Consider the following 22,901-nt stretch of genomic DNA (forward strand, 5'->3'; position numbering starts at 1 on the left):
TTTGTTAAAGCCTTTGCGGAGATAGAGCCGATTGGATGCATGACATGCCGTGGTGATGGCTTTGTCCCAAAAGTTGTAAGGAGACTTGAACTCCGCCATCATGGTCCTTGCCGCATCCGTCAACGTCCGGTTCTTCCTATCCGCTACACCATTTTATTGAGGGGTGTAAGGTGCGGAATATTGATGCTTGATCCCCTCATGACTAAGAAACTCATCCAAGGTGTAGTTCTTGAACTCGGTGCCGTTGTCACTTATCGTCAAAATCTTTGCATTGTGTTGGCGTTGAGCTTCATTTGCAAAGTTAATGGCGGTTTGTTGGGTCTCACTCTTCCTCTTGAAGAAGTATACCCAAGTGTATCTTGAATAATCATCCACAATCACCAAGCAATACTTTCTACTCCCAAGACTATCAAAGGATGGAGGCCCAAAGAGATCGAAGTGAAGGAGTTCCAAAGGCCTCTTCGAGTAAATGATAGTCGTGGGAGGGTGAGCCTTCTCATGTAGCTTTCCTTCGATACAAGCACTGCAAGCATGGTCTTTGGCAAAACTAACATTTGTTAGTCCACAGACATGGTCCCCTTGAGAAGACTTTGCAAAGATCTCATATTGACATGGGCTAAACGGCGATGCCAAAGCCATCCCACGTCAACTTTAGCCATTAGGCATGTCGTGGTCTTAGTGGGTCGCTCCGAAAATTTAATCACATAGAGAACGTTCTTGACATGCCCAACAAAGGCTACTTTAAGAGTCTTGCTCCACAAGAGGGCCATGATACGTCTCCAACGTATCTATAATTTTTGATTGCTCCATGCTATATTATCTACTGTTTTGGACTATATTGGGCTTTATTTTCCACTTTTATATTATTTTTGGGACTAACCTATTAACCGGAGGCCCAGCCCAGAATTGCTGTTTTTTTGCCTATTTCAGTGTTTCGAAGAAACAGAATATCAGACGGAGTCCAAACGGAATAAAATCTTTGGGAACGTGATTTTCTCACCGAATGTGATCCAGGAGACTTGGACCCTGCTCCAAGGAACAAAAGAGGCGGTCGCGAGGGTGGAGGGCGCCCCCCCTAGGGTGCGCCCCCTGCCTCGTGGGCCCCTCATTGCTCCTCTGGCGTACTTCTTCCTCCTATATATACACACGTACCCCCAAATGATCAGAACAGGAGCCAAAAACCTAATTCCACCGCCTCAACTTTCTGTATCCACGAGATCCCATCTTGGGGCCTGTTCCGGAGCTCCGCCGGAAGAGGGCCGTCATCACGGAGGGCTTCTACATCATCCTAGCCTCTCCGATGAAGTGTGAGTAGTTTACCTCAGACCTTCGGGTCCATAGTTAGTAGCTAGATGGCTCCTTCTCTCTTTTTGGATCTTAATACAATGTTCTCCCCCTCTCTTGTGGAGATCTATTCGATGTAATCTTCCTCTTTTGCGGTGTGTTTGTTGAGACCGATGAATTGTGGGTTTATGATCAAGTCTATCTATGAACAATATTTGAATCTTCTCTGAATTCTTTTATGTATGATTGGTTATATTTGCAAGTCTCTTCGAATTATCCATTTGGTTTGGCCAACTAGATTGGTAGTTCTTGCCATGGGAGAAGTGCTTAGCTTTGGGTTCGATCTTGCGGTGTTCTTTCCCAGTGACAGAAGGGGCAGCAAGACACGTATTGTATCGTTGCCATCGAGGATAACAAGATGGGGTTTATTTCATATTGCATGAATTTATCTCTCTACATCATGTCATCTTGCTTAAAGTGTTACTCTGTTTTTAACTTAATACTCTAGATGCATGCTGGATAGCAGTCGATGAGTGGAGTAATAGTAGTAGATGCAGAATCATTTCGGTCTACTTGTCACGGACGTGATGCCTATATACATGATCATGCCTAGATATTCTCATAACTATGCTCAATTCCGTCAATTGCTCAACAGTAATTTGTTCACCCATCGTAGAAAACTTATGCTCTCGAGAGAAGCCACTAGTGAAACCTATGGCCCCCGGGTCTATTCTCATCATATCAATCTCCATCACTTTTATATTGTTTTGCTATTACTTTGCTTTTACTTTTTACTTTGCATCTTTATATCAAAAATACCAAAAATATTCTATCTATCAGATCTCACTCTTGTAAGTGACCGTGAAGGGCTTGACAACCCCTAATCGCGTTGGTTGCGGGTAGCTATCACTTTGTGCAGGTACGAGGGACTTGAGCGTGGGCTCCTACTGGATTGATACCTTGGTTCTCAAAAACTGAGGGAAATACTTACGCTACTCTGCTGCATCATCCCTTCCTCTTCGGGGAAAACCAACGCAAGCTCAAGACGTAGCAAGAAGGATTTCTGGCGCCGTTGCCGGGGAGTCTACGCAAAAAGTCAACATACCAAGTACCCATCGCAATCCCTATCTCTCGCATTACATTATTTGCCATTTGCCTCTCATTTTCCTCTCCCCCCAATTCACCCTTGCCGTTTTATTCGCCCTCTCTTTCTCTCTCTATCCTCCCTCTTGTTTGCTATTTGCCTCTTTTGCCCGTTTCTTGTTTGCTCGCATGGTTGGAATAGTCATTTATTTATTACTAAACAGAGAACTAATATCTATGGATCCTCATCCGCTTGTCAATCTTTTTAAGAGATCCAATTATGATGAACCAATTCCTAGTGATTTGGATGCACAAGATTATCTTTATAAGCTTTTGCCTGAAATCCATAAATCTGAAAATTGTGATGAAGTGCTTCACGATAGATCTTTGAATAAAAAGCATGATTGCAATTATTTTATTATAAATTCTCTTGATGTCAATTGTGCTAATAATATGCAAAACCCTAAGCTTGGGGATGCTAGTTTTGCTATGTCCTCTACTTGTTGCAATGATCATGATTGGGGTGATTCTTCTTTTGATCTTGAAAATTTATTTAAACCCCATGATGAATATGAGATTGATTATAATGTTTGCAATAATGTTGGAAGTGGGTTTGGAAGAATGTCAACTTTAGATCCCACATATTTGGAGAATGTTCAATCTTATGAAGTTTTTGATAAAAGTGGGTTTGGAAAGGTCGTGACTTTAGTTAATGTTAATCCCACTATTTTGGAAGAGTGTCAACTTTGCATGCATGTGGATTGTGTTGAAAATATTTTATGTGATAGCTATTTTGTTGAATTTACTTATGATCCTACATATAATTATTATGAGAAAGTAAAATATGGTGGTAGAAATTTCCATGTTACTAAATTACCTCTCGTTATGTTGAGATTGCTATTGTTTCCTTCCGCTTCCTTGCATATGCTAGTTTTCGCTTGCCTTGATAATTTGTTTGCCTATAAAATGCCTATTCATAGGAAGTATGTTAGACTTGGATGTGTTTGTCACGTGTTTTATGATGCTCTGTTTGTGCTTCAATTCTTGTTTTTCATGTGAGCATCATTAAAATTATCAATGCCTAGCTTTAAGGATTTAAAGAAAAGCGCTTGTTGGGAGTCAACCCAATATTTATCCTTGCTGTAATTTAATAAATAAATTATTTAGCCTCTGTTTTGGTTGTGTTTTTTGTGTTTAATTAGTGTTTGTGCCAAGTAGAACCTTTGGGAAGACTTGGGGAAAGTCTTGTTGAACTTGCTGTAAAAGCCAGAAACTTTAGCGCTCATGAGAACTGCTGTCATTTTTATTTGAAGAGTGCTATTTAGTTAATTATTTTTGCAGATGATTAATAGATAAATTCCTCACGTCCAGAATTTTATTTTAGAATTTTGGGGGTTCCAGATCTTGCGCTAGCTACAGATTACTACAGACTGTTCTGTTTTTGACAGATTCTGTTTTTCGTGTGTTGTTTGCTTATTTTGATGAATCTATGGCTAGTAAAATAGTTTATAATCCATAGAGAAGTTGGAATACAGTAGCTTTAACACCAATATAAATAAATAATGAGTTCATTACAGTACCTTGAAGTGGTCTTTTGTTTTCTTTCGCTAACGGAGCTCACGAGTTTTCTATTTTGAGTTTTGTGTTGTGAAGTTTTCAAGTTTTGGGTGAGTTCTTTTGATGGATTATGGAACAAGGAGTGGCAAGAGACTAAGCTTGGGGATGCCCATGGCACCCCCAAGATAATCCAAGGACACCAAAAAGTCAAAGCTTGGGGATGCCCCGGAAGGCATCCCCTCTTTCGTCCACTTCAATCGGTAATTTACTTGGAGCTATATTTTTATTCACCAACATGATATGTGTTTTGCTTGGAGCATCTTGTATTATTTTTTTCTTTGTTTGTTAGTATGCCACAATCATCCTTGCTGTACACACCTTTTGAGAGAGTCATCTATGAATTAAAATTTGATAGAATACTCTATGTGCTTCACTTATATCTTTTGAGCTATGTAGTTTTGCTCTACGTACTTCACTTATATCTTTTGAGCGTTATAATTTTGCTCTATGTGCTTCACTTAGATCTTTTAGAGCACGGTGGTGGTTTGTTTTAAAGAAACTATTGATCTCTCATGCTTCACTTAAATTATTTTGAGAGTCTTAATAGCATGGTAATTTGCTTAATATAAATATGCTTGGTGTTCAAGATATGTGAAATTTTCTTTTGAGTGCGTTGAATACTAAGAGAAGATTGAAGCATGATAATTGTTTTGAGATATGGAGGTGATAATATTAGAGTTATGCTAGTTTAGTAGTTGTGAATTTAAAGAATACTTGTGTTAAAGTTTGTGATTCCCGTAGCATGCACGTATGGTGAACCGTTATGTGATGAAGTCGGAGCATAATTTATTTATTGATTGTCTTCCTTATGAGTGGCGGTCGGGGACGAGCGATGGTCTTTTCCTACCAATCTATCCCCCTATGAGCATGTGCGTAATACTTTGATTTGATAACTTCTAGATTTTTGCAATAAGTATATGAGTTCTTTATGACTAATGTTGAGTCCATGGATTATATGCACTTTTTCCCATCCTTCCACCATTGCTAGCCTCTCTAATACCGTGCACCTTTCGCCGGTATCATACACCCACCATATACCTTCCTCAAAACAGCCACCATACCTACCTATGATGTCATTTCCATAGCCATTCCGAGATATATTGCCATGCAACTTTCCACCGTTCCGTTTATTATGACACGCTCCATCATTGTCATATTGCTAGCATGATCATGTAGTTGACATCGTATTTGTGGCAAAGCCACCATTCATAATTCTTTCATACATGTCACTCTTGATTCATTGCATCTCCCGGTACACCGCCGGAGGCATTCATATAGAGTCATATTTGTTCTAAGTATCGAGTTGTAATTGTTGAGTTGTAAGAAAAATAAAAGTGTGATGATCATCATTTTCTAGAGCATTGTCCCAAGTGAGGAAAGGATGATGGAGACTATGATTCCCCCATAAGTCGGGATGAGACTCCGGACGAAAAATAAATAAAAGAGGCCAAAGAAGCCCAAAAAAGAGAGAGAAAGAAAAGAGGCCATAAAAAGAAGAAAAGGCCCAAATAAAAATAAATAAATAAAAAATGAGAGAAAAAGAGAGAAGGGACAATGTTACTATCCTTTTACCACACTTGTGCTTCAAAGTAGCACCATGATCTTCATAGTAGAGAGTCTCTCATGTTATCACTTTCATATACTAGTGGGAATCTTTCATTATAGAACTTGGCTTGTATATTCCAATGATGGGCTTCCTCAAATTTCCCTAGGTCTTCATGAGCAAGCAAGTTGGATGCACACCCACTTAGTTTCTTTTTGAGCTTTCATATACTTATAGCTCTAGTGCATCCGTTGCATGGCAATCCCTACTCACTCACATTGATATCTATTGATGGGCATCTCCATAGCCCGTTGATACGCCTAGTTGATGTGAGACTATCTTCTCCTTTTTGTCTTCTCCACAACCACCATTCTATTCCACCTATAGTGCTATATCCATGGCTCACACTCATGTATTGCGTGAAGATTGAAAAAGTTAGAGTATGAAACAATTGCTTGGCTTGTCATCGGGGTTGTGCATGATTTAAATACTTTGTGTGGTGAAGATAGAGCATAGCCAGACTATATGATTTTGTAGGGATAACTTTCTTTGGCCATGTTATTTTGAGAAGACATAATTACTTTATTAGTATGCTTGAAGTGTTATTATTCTTTATGTCAATATGAACTTTTGTCTTGAATCTTTCTAATCTGAATATCCATACCACAATTAAGAAATTTTGCATTGAAATTATGCCAAGTAGCACTCCGCATCAAAAATTCTCTTTTTATCATTTACCTACTCGAGGACGAGCAGGAATTAAGCTTGGGGATGCCTGATATGTCTCCAACGTATCTATAATTTTTGATTGCTCCATGCTATATTATCTACTGTTTTGGACTATATTGGGCTTTATTTTCCACTTTTATATTATTTTTGGGACTAACTTATTAACCGGAGGCCCGGCCCAGAATTGATGTTTTTTGCCTATTTCAGTGTTCCGAAGAAACAGAATATCAGACGGAGTCCAAACGGAATAAAATCTTCGGGAACGTGATTTTCTCACCGAACGTGATCCAGGAGACTTGGACCCTACTCCAGGCGGTCACGAGGGTGGGGGCGCGCCCCCTGCCTCGTGGGCCCCTCGTTGCTCCTCCGGCGTACTTCTTCCTCCTATATATATACATGTACCCCCAAACGATCAGAACAGGAGCCAAAAACCTAATTCCACCACTGCAACTTTCTGTATCCACGAGATCCCATCTTGGGGCATGTTTCGGAGCTCCGCCGAAAGAGGGCAGTCATCACGGAGGGATTCTACATCATCCTAGCCTCTCCGATGAAGTGTGAGTAGTTTACCTCAGACCTTCGGGTCCATAGTTAGTAGCTAGATGGCTTCTTCTCTCTTTTTGGATCTCAATACAATGTTCTCCCCCTCTCTTGTGGAGATCTATTCGATGTAATCTTCTTCTTTTGCGGTGTGTTTGTTGAGACCGATGAATTGTGGGTTTATGATCAAGTCTATCTATGAACAATATTTGAATCTTCTCTGAATTCTTTTATGTATGATTGGTTATCTTTGCAAGTCTCTTTGAATTATCCATTTGGTTTGGCCAACTAGATTGGTAGTTCTTGCCATGGGAGAAGTGCTTAGCTTTGGGTTTGATCTTGCGGTGTTATTTCCCAGTGACAGAAGGGGCATCAAGACACATATTGTATCGTTGCCATCGAGGATAACAAGATGGGGTTTATTTCATATTGCATGAATTTATCTCTCTACATCATGTCATCTTGCTTAAAGCGTTACTCTGTTTTTAACTTAATACTCTAGATGCATGCTGGATAGCGGTCGATGAGTGGAGTAATAGTAGTAGATGCAGAATCGTTTCGGTCTACTTGTCATGGACGTGATGCCTATATACATGATCATGCCTAGATATTCTCGTAACTATGCTCAATTCTGTCAATTGCTCAATAGTAATTTGTTCACCCACCATAGAAAACTTATGCTCTCGAGAGAAGCCACTAGTGAAACCTATGGCCCCCGGGTCTATTCTCATCATATCAATCTCCATCACTTTTATATTGTTTTGCTATTTACTTTGATTTTACTTTTTACTTTGCATCTTTATATCAAAAATACCAAAAATATTCTATCTATCAGATCTCACTCTCGTAAGTGACCGTGAAGGGCTTGACAACCCCTAATCACGTTGGTTGCGGGTAGCTATCGCTTTGTGCAGGTACGAGGCCACGGTATCAATATCAAAGAAAGTGGCAAAGCCCATGAGTGCAAGTTGACAAACGGAAAGTAAATTGTATGCAAGCTCAACAAGCATGACTTTCTCGATCGTGAGATCATGAGAAATGATAACCTTGCCAAGTCCTAATACCTTAGAAGACGAAGCATCACCCCACTCGACATTGGTGGGCATAGATGGAATCTTGTGCACGTCCACCACCAAGTCCTTGCTTCCGGTCATATGATTAGTGGCTCCACTGTCGAGCAACCAAGTGCTACCTCTTGAGCACTGCATTGGTTTTCCCTTGAAGAGGAAAGGGTGATGCAGCAAAGTAGCGTAAGTATTTCCCTTAGTTTTTGAGAACCAAGGTATCAATCCAGTAGGAGATCACGCTCGAGTCCCACACACCTACACAAACAAATAAGAACCTCGCAACCAACGTGATAAAGGGGTTGTCAATCCCTTCACGGTCACTTACGAGAGTGAGATTTGATAGATATGATAATATAATATTTTTGGTATTTTTATGATAAAGATGCAAAGTAAAATAAACGGCAAAAGAACTAACTAAGTGTTGGAAGATTAATATGATGGAAGATAGACCCGGGGCCATAGGTTTCACTAGTGGCTTCTCTCAAGAGCATAAGTATTCCGGTGGGTAAATGAATTACTGTCGAGCAATTGATAGAATTGAGCATAGTTATGAGAATATCTAGGTATGATCATGTATATAGGCATCACGTCTGTGACAAGTAGACCGAAACGATTCTGCATCTACTACTATTACCCCACACATCGACCGCTATCCAGCATGCATCTAGAGTATTAAGTTCATAAGAACAAAGTAACACCTTAAGCAAGATGACATGATGTAGAGGGATAAACTCATGCAATATGATATAAACCCCATCTTTTTATCCTTGATAGCAACAATACAATACGTGTCGGTTCCCTTTTTGTCACTGGGATCGAGCACCACAAGATTGAACCCAAAGCTAAGCACTTCTCCCATTGCAAGAAAGATCAATCTAGTAGGCCAAACCAAACCGATAATTCGAAGAGACTTGCAGATATAAACAAATCATACATAAAAGAATTCAGAGAAGAATCAAATATTGTTCATAGATAAACTTGATCATAAACCCACAATTCATCGGATCTCGACAAACACACCGCAAAATAAGGTTACATCGAATAAATCTCCAAGAAGATCGAGGAGAACTTTGTATTGAGATCCAAAGAGAGAGAAGAAGCCATCTAGCTAATAACTATGGACCCGTAGGTCTGAAATAAACTACTCGCGCATCACCGGAGAGGCCATGGAGTTTATGTAGAGGGCCTCCGTGATCAATGCCCCCTCCGCCGGAGCTCCGGAAAAGGCCCCAAGATGGGATCTCTCGGGTACGTAAGGTTGCGGCGGTGGAATTAGGTTTTCGTGGAGCTCCTGGATGTTTGGGGGGTACATGGATATATATAGGAGGAAGAAGTACGTCGGTGGAGCAACGAGGGGCCCACGAGGGTGGAGGGCGCGCCCAGGGGGGTAGGCACGCCCCCTGCCTCATGCCCTCCTCGATCGTTTCTTGACGCACACTCCAAGTCTCCAGGATCACGTTTGTTGAGAAAATCACGTTCCCAAAGGTTTCATTCCGTTTGGATTCCGTTTGATAATCCTTTTCTTCGAAACCCTAAAATAGGCAAAAAAACAGCAATTTGGGCTGGGCCTCCGATTAGTAGGTTAGTCCCAAAAATGATATAAATGTGTAAAATAAAGCCCATTAATATCCAAAATATATAATATAATAGCATGGAGCAATCAAAAATTATAGATACGTTGGAGACGTATCAAGCATCCCCAAGCTTAATTACTGCTCGTCCTCGAGTAGGTAAATGATAAAAGAAGAATTTTTGATGTGGAATGCTTTCTAACATATTTCTTAATGTAATTTTTCTTTATTGTGGCATGAATGTTCAGATCCGAAAGATTCAAGATAAAATTTTAATATTGACATAAAAATAATAATACTTCAAGCATACTAACTAAGCAATTATGTATTCTCAAAATAACATGTCCAAAGAAAGTTATCCCTACAAAATCATGTAGTCTGGCTATGCTCTATCTTCACCACACAAAATATCTAAATCATGCACAACCCCGATGACAAGCCAAGCAATCGTTTCATACTTTTGATGTTCTCAAACTTTTTAATCTTCACGCAATATATGAGCGTGAGCCATGGATATAGCACTATTTGTGGAATAGAATGGTGGTTGTGGAGAAGACAAAAAAGGAGAAAATAGTCTCACATCAACTAGGCATATCAACGGGCTATGGATATGCCCATCAATAGATATAAATGTGAGTGAGTAAGGATTGCCATGCAACGGATGCACTAGAGCTATAAGTATATGAAAGCTCAACAATAGAAACTAAGTGGGTGTGCATCCAACTCGCTTTCTCATGAAGACCTAGGGCATTTTGAGGAAGCCCATCATTGGAATATACAAGCCAAGTTCTATAATGAAAAATTCTCACTAGTATATGAAAGTGATATCATAGGAGACTCTCTATTATGAAGATCATGGTGCTACTTTGAAGCACAAGTGTGGAAAAAGGATATTAACATTGTCCCTTCTCTCTTTTTCTCTTATTCTTTTTTTATTTGGGCCTTCTTTCTTTTTTTCTTTTTGGCCTCTTTTTTCGTCCGGAGTCTCATCCCGACTTGTGGGGGAATCATAGTCTCCATCATCCTTTCCTCACTTGGGACAATGCTCTAATAATGATGATCATCACACTTTAATTTCTTACAACTCAATACTTAGAACCAAATATGAATCTATGTGAATGCCTCCGGTGGTTTATCGGGATGTGCAATGATGCATGAGTGACATGTATGAAGAATTATGAACGGTGGCCTTGCCACAAATACGATGTCAACTACATGATCATGCAAGCAATATGACAATGATGAAGCGTGTCATAATAACGGAATGGTGGAAAGTTGCATGGTAATATATCTCGGAATGGCTATGGAAATGCCATAATAGGTAGGTATGGTGGCTGTTTTGAGGAAGGTATATGGTGGGTTTAAGGTACCGGCGAAAGTTGCGCGATACTAGAGAGGCTAGCAATGGTGAAAGGGTGAGAGTGCGTACAATCCATGGACTCAACATTAGTCATAAAGAACTCACATACTTATTGCAAAAATCTATTAGTTATCGAAACAAAGTATTACGCGCATGCTCCTAGGGGGGTAGATTGGTAGGAAAAGACCATCGCTCGTCCCCGACCGCCACTCATAAGGAAGACAATCAATAAATAAATCATGCTCCGACTTCATCACATAACGGTTCACCATACGTGCATGCTACGGGAATCACAAACTTCAACACAAGTATTTCTCAAATTCACAACTACTCAACTAGCATGACTCTAATATCACCATCTCCATATCTCAAAACAATTATCAAGTATCAAACTTCTCATAGTATTCAATGCACTTCTATGAAAGTTTTTATATTAAAGCAAATTTCCATGTTGTTCTAAAGGACTCTAAAAATAATATAAGTGAAGCATGAGAGATCAATTATTTCTATAAAATAAAACCACCATCGTTCTCTAAAAGATATAAGTGAAGCATTAGAGCAAAAACTATATAGCTCAAAAGATAAAAGTGAAGCACATAGAGTATTCTAATAAATTTCAAATCATGTGAGTCTCTCTAAAAAGGTGTGTACAGCAAGTATGATTGTGGTAAACTAAAAAGCAAAGACTCAAATCATACAAGACGCTCCAAGCAAAATACATATCATGTGGTGAATAAAAATATAGCTCCAAGTAAAGTTACCGATAGACAAAGACGAAAGAGGGGATGCCTTCCGGGGAATCCCCAAGCTTAGGCTTCTTGGTGTCCTTGAGTTTACCTTGGGGTGCCATGGGCATCCCCAAGATTAGGCTCTTTCCACTCCTTGTTCCTTAATCCATCAAATCTTTACCCAAAACATGAAAACTTCACAACACAAAACTCAAAATAGAAAATCGCGTGAGCTCCATTAGCGAAAGAAAACAAAAAACCACTTCAAGGTACTGTAATGAACTCATTATTTACTTATATTGGTGTTAAACCTACTGTATTCCAACTTCTCTATGGTTTTTAAACTCTTTTACTAGCCATAGATTCATCAAAATAAGCCAACAACACACGAAAACAGAATCTGTCAAAAACAGAACAGTCTGTAGTAATCTGTAGCTAACGCAACTTATGGAACCCCAAAAATTCTAAAATAAATTGCTGGATGTAAGGAAGTTATCTATTAATAATCTGAAAAAATAATTAACTAAATATAACTCTCCAAATAAAAATGGCATCAATTCCCGTGAGCGCTAAAGTTTCTGTTTTTTACAGCAAGATCGAAAAGACTTCCCCAAGTCTTCCCAACGATTCTACTTGGCACAAACACTAATTAAACACAAAAAACACAACCAAAACAGAGGCTAGATAAATTATTTATTACTAAACAGGATAAAAAAGCAAGAAATAAAAATAAAATTGGGTTGCCTCCCAACAAGCGCTATCGTTTAACGCCCCTAGCTAGGCATAAAAGCAAGGATAGATCTAGCCATCTTTGGTATTAGGAAAGAAAAGAGAAAATTTCTTTTCTATAGCATTTATCTTTATATTTTGAGATAGCACATGGCCATTAATGGTGGAAGAAAGATTAAGCACGTTACGGAAATTGGCATCTAAGCTAGCCTTCATTTCTTTGATAATTTCATTTTGATAAAAGCACAAAAGAGAGGTAGATTCAACCTTCTCATACATGGGGTGCCCAAATATAGTTTTCATCTTTTCATAGGTATCGATGGGATCCCCCTCAAGAAAACCCTCTTCAAAAATAGAATCTAGAACTTGCTTGAACGAGGAGGGTAGACCAATATAAAAGCTTTTCAGGTAAACCTCAATTTGATATTGTGGCACATAGCTAGCTCGGATCCTTAATAGCCTATCCCAAGCATCTTTCAAAGATTCATCAAGTAAATAACGAAAAATTCCGGGATCATCTTCATCAAAATTATTCGAATTCTCATTGATAACCCCGGTAAGTCTTTCCATAGCATCATTATTTATGAGCTTAGAGAGGACAGAAGGACTATCCAAGGTAAAACCCGAGAGAGAACCCTTAGCCCTTTTTGAATCGGCCATGGTACAAGAAAACAAATGGGAAAGGAGACGAATAAAATGGCAAGGGTGAAGTGGGGAAGAGGAAAATGAGAGTCAAATGACAAATAATGTAATGCGAAGGATAAGAGTTTGTGATGGGTACTTGATATGTCTTGACTTGTGCGTAGATTCCAGCAACGGTGCCAGGAATGACTCGTTGTCAGGAGTCGAATCTTGACTTGACTTGGCGCGAATCTCCCCGGCAACGGCGCCCGAAATCCTTCTTGCTACCTCTTGAGCACTGCGTTGGTTTTCCCTTGAAGAGGAAAGGGTGATGCAGCAAAGTAGCGTAAGTATTCCCCTCAGTTTTTGAGAACCAAGGTATCAATCCAGTAGGAGATCACGCTCGAGTCCCACGCACCTACACAAACAAATAAGAACCTCACAACCAACGCGATAAAGGGGTTGTCAATCCCTTCACGGTCACTTACGAGAGTGAGATATGATAGATATGATAAGATAATATTTTTGGTATTTTTATGATAAAGATGCAAAGTAAAATAAACAGCAAAAGAAATAACTAAGTGTTGGAAGATTAATATGATGGAAGATAGACCCGGGGGCCATAGGTTTCACTAGTGGCTTATCTCAAGAGCATAAGTATTACGGTGGGTAAACGAATTACTGTCGAGCAATTGATAGAATTGAGCATAGTTATGAGAATATCTAGGTATGATCATGTATATAGGCTTCACGTCCGCGACAAGTAGACCAAAACGATTCTGCATCTACTACTATTACTCCACACATCGACCGCTATCCAGCATGCATCTAGAGTATTAAGTTCATAAGAACAGAGTAACACCTTAAGCAAGATGACATGATGTAGAGGGATAAACTCATGCAATATGATATAAACCCCATCTTTTTATCCTCGATGGCAACAATACAATACGTGTCGGTTCCCTTTCTGTCACTGGGATCGAGCACCGCAAGATTGAACCCAAAGCTAAGCACTTCTCCCATTGCAAGAAAGATCAATCTAGTAGGACAAACCAAACTGATAATTCGAAGAGACTTGCAAAGATAAACCAATCATACATAAAAGAATTCAGAGGAGACTCAAATATTTTTCATAGATAAACTTGATCATAAACCCACAATTCATCGGATCTCGACAAACACACCGCAAAAGAAGATTACATCGAATAGATCTCCAAGAAGATCGAGGAGAACTTTGTATTGAGATCCAAAGAGAGATAAGAAGCCATCTAGCTAATAACTATGGACCCATAGGTCTGAAATAAACTACTCACACATCACCGGAGAGGCCATGGAGTTGATGTAGAGGCCCTCCGTGATCAATGCCCCCTCCGGCGGAGCTCCGGAAAAGGCCCCAAGATGGGATCTCTCGGGTACAGAAAGTTGCGGTGGTGGAATTAGGTTTTCGTGGTGCTCCTGGATGTTTGGGGGGTACATGGATATATATAGGAGGAAGAAGTACGACGGTGGAGCAACGAGGGGCCCATGAGGGTGGAGGGCGCGCCCAGGGGGGGTAGGCGTGCCCCCTTGCCTCATGCCCTCCTCGATCGTTTCTTGACGCACACTCCATGTCTCCTGGATCAGGTTTGTTGAGAAAATCGCGTTCCCGAAGGTTTCATTCCGTTTGGATTCCGTTTGATATTCCTTTTCTTCGAAACCCTAAAATAGGAAAAAAAAAACAGCAATTTGGGCTGGGCCTCCGGTTAGTAGGTTAGTCCCCAAAATGATATAAAAGTGCATTAACATCCAAAATAGATAATATAATAGCATGGAGCAATCAAAAATTATAGATACGTTGGAGACGTATCACCAAGATCCCCCACCGGAAGCAAACACGTACAAGAGATCAATGCTTGGTTTTAGGTACCCATTTTGTAATGGGTCCTTTGATGTTAGTAACAAGGGTCTTAGGAACCCAAATAGACCATTCAATGTACTCATAAGGAGAACCAACAAATTTAGCATAAACATGCCCATCACTAGCACGACACAACACATAAGAAGGGTTAAAGTCCCCGGATTTGTTGGAAGGGGTGGCATTGCCCTTATTGACACCACCACCCTTCTCATTGTTCTTCTTCTCCTTAGAAGCACCCTCTCCCTCCCTCACAAAAGTTTGCTTTAGAGGAGCAGGTCGTTTGGCCTTGTCATTCTTCTCCTTGTTCTTGGGCTTGGAAGCAAACCCAATTCCCTCCTTACCCACAACTTCCTTTTGATTGCTCAAAAGGTCGTTGAGGTTCTTCTCACCTTGTATGCAAGACACAAGACCTTTCTCAAGTTGCTCCTCCAACTTAGCATTCTTCTCCACAAGATGCACATGCTCACAACATGGGTTAGTAGCATTTGCATTATCAATTAAGACCATATGAGGAAAAGTGGCCTTTTCCTTAGTTAGCTTCACTTGGAGTTGATCATGAGACTCTTTGAGGCTAGCACGAGCACCCTTCAAGGGTTTGTGAGCCTTGTCGAGTATATCAAACTCCTCCTTGATTCTAGCAAGATCAAGCCCAAGTTTGGCCTTCTCGAAATTGAGCACACGAGATACAACAAGTGCATGATCAAGATCTTTCTTTAATTTAGCATGATCATCGTTGTGTGACTCCTCAAGAGCCAAACGGTGACCACGCTCTTCCTCAAGAGCATTAGAGAGATCCGATATCTCATCGGCATAGTCACGACTATGTCCCTCCATCTTAGAGATGGTGTCTTCGTGAGTCTCGATCATGTCATTGGCTTCACCAAGTTGTTCCAAGAGAGCAAAAAAGTGCTTCTTAGACTTACCCTTGAGCTTACTCATACAAGACTCAAATTCATTTTCTTCCTCATTAGACCCCTCACTTTCATCAATGAAAATCCGTTAAAGAGGGATTAGTAGTGATGGTAGTTTTGATGTTGGGGGTTACCTTGTTGGTGGCTTTGGCCATGAGGCACTTGGCGGTGATGTTCTCGTTGGGTGAATCAAAGAGCGACACCCGTGGAGTTGTTGCAATGGCAACGGAGGCCATGTCAACTGTCTCATCGTCTTCATCATTGTCATCATTCTCATTGTACTCTTCATGTGACACCAACCCCTTGGAAGGAGTCTTCTTGGTGAAGTTGCTCTTGTTGGGGAAGGACTTGGCCTTGTCTTTTCGGATGAGCTTGCCACCATTGTCTTCCCTCTTCTCATATGGGCACTTTGCAACAAAATGGCTCACATTGCCACAATTATAGAAAGTCCTCACACGTTGCTTTCCCTTCACGCCACTTGAGTTGTTCTTGTTGAAGTTGGGCCTTGTGTTCTTCTTGCTCCAAAATTGCCTTGAAGCGAGAGGCATGTGCTCATGGTAAGCATATTTCGTATCTTCGGGGTTGCTCTCCTCTTCTTCCTCTTTGTCCTCTTCTTCCACACTAGCCTTGGCCTTCAAGGCAAGGTTGGGCTTCTTTGCTCTTTGAGAATGCAACACTGCATTGTCGATGGTCTTGTCTAAGATCCTCATAGCCACAAACTCATCCAACACTTCACTTGAGGACAAGGTGTGGAAGTCCGGCCTTTGACGAATAACGGAGGACATGGCCTTGTGGTAAGGCATCATGGCCTTGAGGAACTTGCGCTTGATCCAATTTTCATCTGTATCCTTGCTCCCATGATCTCGGAGTGAGACCGCGAGAGTGGTTAATCTCCGGTAAATCTCAAGAGGCTCTTCATCTTCATTCATTGCAAACTCATCGGCTTCATCTTGTACCACTTCATAGTTGGAGCGTTGAATGATTGCGCTTCCTTTGTAAAGGGAAACAACATGGTGCCATGCTTCCTTGGCCACGGTGAAAGGTCGAAGATGTGCAATGTCTTCGGAAGGAATTGCATCTTGGATGATGAAGAGAGCATTCTCGTTGAATCGATGATCCGCGACTTCTCTAGGGGTGAAGTTGCTTGGGTCATGCGGATAGAAGCCTTGCTCAATGATTCTTCAAAGATTAGTATTGACATGATTTAAATGACGTTTAAAGCGATAGACCCAAGAGTCAAAATCCTCATTTTTCACAATCTTAGGAGGAGAAACCACATGATTTAAATGAGTGGAGGGAACCGGTCGTCCATAAGTAAGAGGAGATTCAACATGGGAAAAGATGTCGTTTCCACTTTTACCACTAGACAAAGGAACTTTTGTTGGGGATCATAGCAATAATTCAAAATTTTCCTACGTGTCACCAAGATCAATCTAGGAGATACTAGCAATGAGAGAGAGGGAGTGCATCTTCATACCCTTGAAGATCGCTAAGCGGAAGCGTTGCAAGAACGCGGTTGGTGGAGTCGTACACGCAGCGATTCAGATCGCGGTCGATTCCGATCTAAGCGCCGAACAACGGCGCCTCCGCGTTCAACACACGTACAGCCCGGTGACATCTCCCACGCCTTGATCCAACAAGGAGAGAGGGACAGGTTGGGGAAGACTCCGTCCAGCAGCAGCACAACGGCGTGGTGATGGTGGAGGAGCGCGGTACTCCAGCAGGGCTTCGCCAAGCACTACGAGAGACGAGGAGGGAGAGGGGTAGGGTTGCGCCAAGAGAGAGATCAAATCACCTGTGTTGGGCAGCCCCATACCTCAAGTATATATAGGGGAAGGGGAGGGGCTGCGCCCCCTCTAGGGTTCCCTCCCCAAGGGGGGCGGCAGCCCTAGATCCCATCTAGGGTGGCGGCTAGAGGGGAGAGGGAGAGAGGGGGCACCCTAGGGTGGGCCTTAAGGCCCATCTGGACCTAGGGTTTGCCCCCTCCCACTCTCCCTGCGCCTTGGGCCTTGGTGGGGGGCGCACCAGCCTACCTGGGGCTGGTCCCCTCCCACACTTGGTCCACGCAGCCTTCTGGGGCTGGTGGCCCCACCTGGTGGACCCCCGGGACCCTCCCGGTGGTCCCGGTACGTTACTGATAGCACCCGAAACTTTTCCGGTGACCAAAACGGGACTTCCCATGTATAAATCTTTACCTCTGGACCATTCTGGAACTCCTCGTGACGTTCGGGATCTCATCCGGGACTCCGAACAACATTCGGTAACCACGTACATACTTTCCCTATAACCCTAGCGTCATCGAACCTTAAGTGTGTAGACCCTACGGGTTCGGGAACCATGTAGACATGACCGAGACAACTCTCCGGCCAATAACCAACAGCGGGATCTGGATACCCATGTTGGCTCCCACATGTTCCACGATGATCTCATTGGATGAACCACGATGTCAAGGATTCAATCAATCCCGTATACAATTCCCTTTGTCTATCGGTATGATACTTGCCCGAGATTCAATCGTCGATATCCCGATACCTCGTTCAATCTCGTTACCGGCAAGTCTCTTTACTCGTTCCGTAATACATCATCCCGTGATCAACTCCTTGGTCACATTGTGCACATTATGATGATGTCCTACCCAGTGGGCCCAGAGATACCTCTCCGTTACACGGAGTGACAAATCCCAGTCTCGATTCGTGTCAACCCAACAGACACTTTCAGAGATACCCGCAGTGCACCTTTATAGCCACCCAGTTACGTTGTGACTTTTGGTACACCCAAAGCATTCCTACGGTATCCGGGAGTTGCACAATCTCATGGTCTAAGGAAATGATACTTGACATTAGAAAAGCTTTAGCATACGAACTATACGATCTTGTGCTAGGCTTAGGATTGGGTCTTGTCCATCACATCATTCTCCTAATGATGTGATCCTGTTATCAACGACATCCAATGTCCATGGTCAGGAAACCGTAACCATCTATTGATCAACGAGCTAGTCAACTAGAGGCTTACTAGGGACATGGTGTTGTCTATGACACACATGTATCTAAGTTTCCTATCAATACAATTCTAGCATGGATAATAAACGATTATCATGAACAAGGAAATATAATAATAACTAATTTATTATTGCCTCTAGGGCATATTTCCAAAAATTTATCACTAGAAGCTTTTCCCTTGTCGGAGTTAGCATCCGTCACCTTGTTAGTGGGATCGACCACTTCCAACGGTGCGGTGGACAATTTAAGACCATCAAGAAAGTTCTTAAGCATGCCTTTGACCTCGGCCGTCATGGAGGTTTTCAATGTGTCCAAGGCCACATTGAACTCCTCACGTGAGATCGAGGTTCCCCCATCGGCCGTGGACGAGGATGGAATCACACAGGGGTGCTCCTCCTCACCGTCTACGGTGTCAACCATACTCTTCGGACGACAAAGTCCTTAATAAAGAGACGAGGCTCTGTTACCAATTGAAAGGATCGATATAGTTGACTAGAGGGGGGTGAATAGGCAACTAACAATTTTTAGCTTTTCTTTACCAATTTAAACTTTGCATCAAAGTAGGTTGTCTAGATATGCAACTAGGTGAGCAACCTATATGATGCAACAACAAGCACACAAGCAAGCAAGGGATGCAACACAATATAATCTTGCACAAGTAAAGGTACGAGATAACCAAGAGTGGAGCCGATGAAGACGAGGATGTGTTACCGAAGTTCCTTCCCTTTGAGAGGAAGTGTGTCTCCGTTGGAGCGGTGTGGAGGCGCAATGCTCCCCAAGAAGCCACTAGGGCCACCGTATTCTCCTCACGCCCTCACACAAAGCGAGATGCCGTGATTCCACTATTGGTGCCCTTGGAGGCGGCGACCGGACCTTTACAAACAAGGTTGGGGCAATCTCCACAACTTAATTGGAGGCTCCCAACGACACCACGAAGCTTCACCATAATGGAAATTGGCTCCGCGGTGACCTCAACCGTCTAGGGTGCTCAAACACCCAAGAGTAACAAGATCCACAATGGATTAGTGGGGGGAATCAAATTTCTCTTGGTGGAAGTGTAGATCGGGGCTTTCTCAACCAATCCCTAGAAAATCAACAAGGTTGATTGGCTAGGGAGAGAGATCGGGCAAAAATGGAGCTTAGAGCAACAATGGAGCTTAGGGATGGAAGAGTTAGTCAACTCGGAGAAGAAGACTCCCCTTATATAGTGACAGGACAAATCCAACCGTTATCCACTTACCCAGCCTGCGACGCGCGGTAGTACCGCACCAGCCATGCGGTACTACCGCAAGGGCCTGCGGTACTATCGCGGGGCACTGCGGTACTGCCGCATGCGCGGCAAGAGCCAGACCGACCCTGATGCGTTGAAGCAAAGAGCGGTAGAACCGCCGGAGCGGTACTACCGCTCCCCCTTGCGGTACTACCGCAAAGCAAGGTTTGTTTAGGCTGGAAAGGCACGGACATATAAAAATACATCTGTGGCTACTTCCGCCGAGTTTGGATCTATGCAAAAATCCGACACGGTACTGCCGCGAACCTGGAGCGGTACTACCGCGTAGGGCGCGGATGTAAAGAATTACATCCGCCCCTACTTCTGCTCGTGCTGTTGTGCCTGGCCCGAGGCCACGGTACTACCGCGCCCTGGGAGCGGTACTACCGCAATGGACTGCAATACTACCGCGACCGTAGCCGGTATTACCGTGAGCCTCTGCGGTACTACCGCTCCCATGAGCAGTACTACCGCATGCCCAGCACAACCAACACTAAGAGTCCTTCATTTTGTAGAGACACGGATAACTAGAGGATGCTCCAAAGAGCCAACGGAAAGGTGGTGTAAAAGGAACAGACGTGTACATGATGATTCCACCCAAACCTTTCCAAAGCGGACCCCCTCTTAATAGTACGACTTTCCTACGACTCAAATCCACCGAAAAGAAACGTAGGAAAAACTCCGTCTTCACTAGACTCCGAGAGGCAACGAATCGTCTTGTGCCTGAACATGAGATATCTGAAATGCTCAATGCACACGATTAGTCTGCAAAAGCATTGCCATCAATCACCAAAACCACTAAGGGATAAATATGCCCTTACAATCTTTCCCTTTTTGGTGGATTGATGACAATACGAGATTTGCACAAAGGGAAATAAAATGAAGCATAGGCAGACCCAACATCTATAAGATATAGACGGGCTCCCCCTAGATATGTGTTCTCTAGAGAAGTGATTTGGACTGCACGACACACATACTAGGATCAACACTCCCCCTATATTTTATAGACGAGGCATATCTTGCAACAAAATAACTAACACGAAGCAAGGAGGCAAGATAACAAATATGAGCATAAAGTAACGAGAGCACAATCTACTAATCAAACTAGATAACATGATAAGACAATAAGATACGCTGAGAACATATGTCTTACACCATATGATAGGATCAACACTCCCCCTTGCGGTACTACCGCAAGGCGGGGTTTGTCTAGGCTGGGAAGGCATGGACATATAAAAATACATCCGTGGCTACTTCCACTGAGTTTCGATCTGTGCAAAAATCCGACACGGTATTGCCGCGAACCTGGAGCGGTACTACCGCGTAGGGCGCGGATGTAAAAAATTACATCCGCCCCTACTTCCGCTCGTACTGTTGTGCCTGGCCCGAGGCCATGGTACTACCGCGCCCTGGGAGCGGTACTACCGTGAGCCTCTGCGGTACTACCGCTCTCATGAGCAGTACTACCGCATACCCAACACAACCAACACTAGGAGTCCCTCATTTTACAGAGACACAGATAAACGGAGGATGCTCCAAAGAGCCAACGGAAAGGTGGTGCAAAAGGAACAGACGTGTACGTAATGATTCCACCCAAACATTTCCAAAGCGGACCCCTCTTAATAGTACGGCTTTCCTATGATTCAAATCCACCGAAAAGAAACGTAGGGAAAAGTCTGTCTTCACTAGACTCCAAGGGGCAACGAATCGTCTTGTCCCTGATAATGAGATATCAGAAATGCTCAATGCACACGATTAGTCCGCAAAAGCATTGTCGTCAATCACCAAAACCACTAAGGGATACATATGCCCTTACAACCGACGGGAGGCGGGAGAAACCCTAGCCAAAGGGTCCTCTTTCTTTCATCCGTCCTCTTTTAGTTTGATGGATTTTTTCATCTCACACATGATAAATCACCGATGTGATAAGGAAACCATCATGCAAAAATTTGATTCGGTGTTATAATGAGAATTAAAGTTAATATTTATCTTGCCAGTGGGCAACAAAAAAATTGGACATACTTTGTAAAGAAAAAAATACATGCTTAATAATAGAAAAAAATTATATTGAAAGTCCATGCTTTGAAAAGAAAATGTTTAGAGCACATCTAGATGTGTTTTAGTATTGTACATTTAAATGACTCGATCAAACATAAAGAAGAAGGAAAATACTGGCACGAATCTTCACCTAAAATCAATGGCGTAGGACTTATCTAGATGTGCTTCAGTAAAACCATAAAAAAATTCACATTAAAATGTATATAGTAGAATATATGCGAGGAGAATCTTATTCCATCTTCAGAGTGTCGTCACCATCTCGCCACTCTAAGCATGGCACAAACCCTAACAAAAACAAAAAAATCATGAAAAAAAACGAAGCCCTCCACCGGCAAGGCCAGGATCCACCGCGTCTCCATGACCCTAAGACCATAGGAGACGAGATAACCGATGGTGGCACCGACGGGAGGCGGGAGAAACCCTAGCTAGAGGGTCCTCTTTCTTCCATCAATCCTCTCTTAATTCGATGGATTTTTTCGTCTCACACATGATAAATCACCCCGTGATAAGGAAACCATCATGCAGAAATTTGATTCGACGTTATAATGATAATTAAAGTTAATATTTATCCTGCCAGAGGGCAACATAAAAATTGGACATACTTTGTAAAGAAAAAAATACATGCTTAATAGATAAAAATTATAGTGAAAGTCCCTGGTTTGAAAAGAAAAGGCATGTTTAGGGCACATTTAGATGTGCCTTAGTATTGTACATTTAAACGACTCAATCAAACATAAAGAAGAACAAAAAATACCCACATGAATCTCCACCTAAAATCAATGACCTATGACTTATATGTGCAATGTAGGGCACATCCAGATGTGCTTTGCTTTAGCAAAACCATAAAAAAATCACATTAAAATGTATAGTAGAAATTATTAAAAAAGTTAGTGC

General features: G+C 42.2%; 1 protein-coding gene across 1 annotated transcript in view; it reads left to right on the top strand.

The window, feature by feature from the left end:
* The window catches only part of LOC125521801 (uncharacterized), a 136,278-nt gene that overhangs the window by 110,576 nt on the left and 2,801 nt on the right, over positions 1-22,901 (top strand). The gene's annotated exons all lie outside the window — the stretch shown is intronic.

Source organism: Triticum urartu, chromosome 7A (genome assembly GCF_056163025.1).
Source record: "Triticum urartu cultivar PI428250 chromosome 7A, HENAU_Tu73, whole genome shotgun sequence".
NCBI lineage: Eukaryota > Viridiplantae > Streptophyta > Magnoliopsida > Poales > Poaceae > Triticum > Triticum urartu.